The sequence below is a fragment of the Aplysia californica genome, unplaced genomic scaffold (genome assembly GCF_000002075.1).
Source record: "Aplysia californica isolate F4 #8 unplaced genomic scaffold, AplCal3.0 scaffold00262, whole genome shotgun sequence".
Classification (NCBI taxonomy): Eukaryota; Metazoa; Mollusca; class Gastropoda; order Aplysiida; family Aplysiidae; genus Aplysia; species Aplysia californica.
In genome coordinates, this window is record NW_004797532.1 from 454,051 (window position 1) to 458,860 (window position 4,810).

Below are 4,810 nucleotides of genomic sequence, written 5' to 3' on the forward strand. Positions count from 1 at the left end.
CTCCTCCTCATCATCATCATCATCATCATCATCATCATCATTATCATCATCATCATCATCATCATCATCAACGTTGTCGTCGTTTTCGCTATCGATCTGCTGAATGAGATTTTGGAAGACTGGAAAGCAATCAATTCGAGATCATTCTTCCCATGAGTGACCACGCCACCCCCTCTGTCCGTCAAACACCCTTGACCGCTCAGTAAATCAATTACTTCCAACTGGTGGATTCGCCACATCAGCCCAAACCATTTTCTATCTCTGTTACATTCCCCCTCCCTACATGGACCCCCCTCACCTCCAAATTAAAATGAAATAAAATCGCACCCCCCACCCTAAATATATTAAAAATAGCAACAACTAAAACAAGAAAACCAAGCAAAACAAAAAAGAAAGTACGAAAAAAAGCCCAAAACAAATAATAAACAAACAAACAAACACAAAAGTAATTACACGCCATTTGTTTTTCTTTATCCAGTCACATTTTAAATCCCCCCTCCCCCTTCTCAACCCTCAAAACCGAAATGCTCTCACATTTGTCTCACGTTTCTTCGCCTACCAGGACCTTCGCTATCTTCCTTAACTTTCAGAAGGGTTCCCCTTTTCCACCCTCACCTCGTTTCCCGCTTAAATCGATCTCCTAAAATCCCCTTCCTTCCTCCGTCCACTCCCCCGAGCAAAGCATATCTCCTTTCACTATCCCCTCACCCCACTATTTCTGTCTTAGTCTTAGCCCGATTTACTGTTATGTGGTGTCAAAAAATTCTGAAACTACATACGCACTTTGCCTATGCGCTCACCAATCCAGTATCCTGACCCTGTACTGTCCTTCACCCTTTTCTTGCTATTAAAATTTGTTTTCTATCAGGCGCTCGTCAACTTTTGGGAATGTGGAGTTATTAGTACTATCGTATAGCTTGTTTATTTGTCTATCTTTTGATGAGAAAAAAAAACCCATTTGTTTTTTTACTAGAAATCAAGATATTTGCGATTGAAGGAGATGGGATCACCATGATGCCTCAAATATACCACTCTGTCTTTTTGTATAATACATCTTTACAATTTTTATTATATGTGGTTATCTTTCCTTCTGTCAAGGTTACCGTGGTTCCCATCAGTTAACCGTGAATCCGGTCAAGTAGAAAAGACCCCGCAACACCCTGGAGCACGCATAGAGAGGGGAGGAAAGAAACAAAAAAAAAGAAAGGAAACCTTTGGTAAGACAAGGAGAAAGACATTATTATTAAGTAGAAAGTAATTTTTTTCAGTGTTTAAGGCCACTGGCCCACATGATATCATAAAAAACACTCAATTTTTATTTGTTAAATAAAGTTTCAGTAATGAAAAAGTACAGGTTGTGCACATATCACTTATCCTTGAATATTTCTGTCACTTTGTCGAGTAAGGCTGGGAGAATTTACAATTTCCTTTGATGAACAAAGTATGGACAATAGAAAATAAAGTGGAATTCCTCTTCAATTTCATGAGAGTCACACCTCTCACATAAGACTGAATTTATTTCTTTCCACTGATACAGATTGTTATGTAATGGAAAGCTATGAGTTTTTAACAAGGCTATGACTCTTCTGTTCCAATATTTAGGGAGGTTGGCGATATACTCAGCTATTTCTTGAAACGGAATTGCAAGAGTGAATAAATTATACTTGCTACAGACGTTTTCCTCTTTGTTCTGCACAGAAAGATTAGCAAGCCTACTTTCTACTTCACTGAGAAATTATCTAGTACTTCAAGAACTTTGAGAAAATCAGGCATTTTCAAAGCCTAGAGAAATTATTTAATAGGTTTTTAACTTCAGTAGCCAAGTTTACCCTGTCCAGTAAAAACAGATTATGAATTAATACAGAGGCGCGAATAGTTCGATTGCAAGAGACAGAGTGTGTATGTGTAAAATAAATAAATAAATAAATAAATAAATAAATAAATAAATAAATAAATAAATAAATAAATAAATAAATAAATAAATGAAAAAAATAATATTTTATTGATCCCCGTGGGGGCATTTGAATCACAACGTCAAACTGATAATCATGCCAACATAAATATATAATTACAAATACGTACATACGTAAATACGTACACAAATTAACAGTATGACATCAATACAGAACAATTTCACAAACATGCCATTTCTGGTCGCCATGGTAGAGCGCCCTGGTTTTATTTAGCTAAGCTTGTCGTGTCTTGCTCAAGGACACACCCCAGTGACCATCCTTCTGAACCTCATGTCACCGACACTTACTTTGCTTGACTTTACTTTTTGAGTCTGAACTCAATACATGTACTCAATTAGCCACCGTATATTTGTAGGTGGGTGTTTATATTTAAGTGTGTGTGGTGTATGTGTGTCAGTGTGTCTGTGTGTCTATGGATGTTTGTATGTGTGTTTGTGTCAAAGTGTGTGGGTGCTTGTGGGTGCGTGTGCAGGGCTTGAATTAGGTGTTCAGGAGGGCAGGCAAAAATTGCCTCGGTGGGGCCTAAAAATCAGAGGGCACCGAGGTTATTTGCTAGGGCACCTAGGCAAAAATTAAAGGTGATAATTTTGTTGATTAAAGTTGGTAATACTGGATCGTGCATCACAATGTTTATACAAATAACTATAATATTTATTCTTGCTCTCTACAAACGTATAGAGTTATCGGAATTTTAAAAAAAATCATGAATGGAAACTAAGTAAATCACAGTAAAACCACACCAAAACAAAATTTTAAAAAATCAGTTAAAAATCAAATAATGATCACGATTGAATCTGACTTTTAGATGCCTTTATGACCAGGTTATCTAGCTCTTATTGATTAGATTAAGATGAATGAGTATGATGGTTTACAATAGGGCACGATAGAAAACAGTAAATAATATGACCAATTAAGACATTAATCATTTGAGATTCAAACAGAGTGGTTTATAGGCAGTGAGGCAGTGTAGTGATAAAATAAAAACAAATCATGGGAAATGAAAACAAATTTTGAACTTGTATGAAAAAGAAAAAAAGAGGAGTGAAAACAACTTATGAACTTGAACGAAAAAAACAAGAATGAATGACTAAAAATTTCTGTCAAGCGGTTAAACAGTGTGAGGTTCTGACTATGATGATACGTGAAAACAAGTTTGAAAATACATGTTTTAAAGTACATGTATGTTGTTTAAAAAGACCTAAAACAATCAGCATGTCATATTATGACTTATGACTAGATCAGAATATTGAAAATATGTTGGCACACACAATATATAGAAAAAGACTGGCTTACCGTTTGTCCCTTATGGGGAAAACAAGTGATTTTAAAAAGTATCACCAGAGAAGATGATTTCAGAGAAAAGTGCTGTTTTATCAGGACGTCTAGTTGTGAGACTCATCTCTTGCCACATCTCTCACATCTGCAGCCTTCTTTTTCACCCAGATATTTTTTCAGACACCGCTGCTGAGGTTTGGTTATCATTGCTGTGAGTGTGTTTGCACTAGCCATGACAAAATGGACACAATTATCAAGCTGAGCAGTGTCAGACTGAAGCTTCGATGAGATTTCAGACATGTCGGACAGGATTTCTCCATACCCCCCGCCCTCCCACGCGTGTATCTTAAAAATTTTTTAAATCAATAATTCCCCCCATTCCGGAGTCCGGTACTTCGTGGTGTTCACACTTTGAATGAACTTTGGTGACCCCAACAACCAGTGCTCACACGATGCCGTGTCTTGTGATTAAGTTGTGATACCAATGCTCAGGTTCACTGACCTGCCTCGGTGGCGAACCCGACAAGACGCTTGTACAACATTCTTTTCTTTTACAGAAGTGACAGCACAGGACAAATAGTGATTTATTTTCATTGTGGCACATTAAAAATAAAGGGCACAGCAAAAACTGCCGCGGCTGACCCTTTGATTTTAAGGGCATTACGGCAAATTGCAAAGGCACCAAGGCAAATTGCCGCGGTGCCGCGGTCTATTTCAAGCCCTGCGTGTGTGTATGTGTGTGTGTGTGCGTGTGTGTGTGTGTATGTGTGTGTGTATGTGTGTGTGTGTGTGTGTGTGTGTGCGCGCGCGCATGCGGGTGTTAGGCCTAATTCATACACATGCACGCACCGACAAAAGAAAAACGGAGAGACCGGCAGAGGAGAGTGAGAGTGAGAGAGAAAGAGATAGATAGACAGATAGATAGATAGATAGATAGATAGATAGATAGATAGATAGATAGATAGATAGATAGAGAGCTAGAGAGAGAGAGAGAGAGAGAGAGAGGGGAGAGAGAGACAGAGAGAGAGAGGGAGGAGGAGGGCTTCGGGCAAGATGAAAAAAGAGGAACCGGACGGTCAGTGGTGACAATATCCCTAATTGAGCGTCCGTAAAGAGAACAGATAAAATCACCGCAACTTTCAAACCGCCACAATTATCAGGGCTGGTTATGTGGAATCTGGTTTGAGATAAGAGGTTGATTAGCGGGAGAGATGGGTGGCCAGGGACAGGAAAAAAAAGAATAATGGGGAGTTATGCGAGGACAAGAGTGGGCGAGAAAGACAGTATCAGAGAGAGAGAGAGAGAGAGAGAGAGAGAGAGAGAGAGAGAGAGAGAGAGAGAGAGGGTGGGGTGGGGAGGGGTAACCAGAGAAGAAATTGGTGGAAAAAGAGATGGAAGCAGAGAAAGCATAGATGGAGAATGAGAGGGAGAGAGTGTGTGAGCAAGAGTAAAGATGGAGGGGAGGGGGGGGGGAGAGGAAGACAAGGAGAAATCAGAAAATTTTAAGTTGGTTTCTGTTTCTAATTGAGATGGCTCGGGGAGTGGAACAGAGGGGCAAGGCC

At 39.3% G+C, this 4,810-nt stretch overlaps 1 protein-coding gene across 6 annotated transcripts in view; it reads left to right on the top strand.

The window, feature by feature from the left end:
* LOC101845404 (orexin receptor type 1) overlaps positions 1 to 4,810 on the top strand; it is a 160,645-nt gene that overhangs the window by 63,101 nt on the left and 92,734 nt on the right. For 5 of the 6 annotated variants that reach the window (XM_013083919.2, XM_013083920.2, XM_013083924.2 and 2 more), the window contains one exon: positions 1,099 to 1,217. The exons of the other annotated variant lie outside the window; for it this stretch is intronic. The gene's annotated coding sequence lies outside the window, so the exon portion shown is untranslated. The remainder of the gene's footprint in view (positions 1 to 1,098; positions 1,218 to 4,810) is intronic. 6 annotated transcript variants of the gene reach the window in all.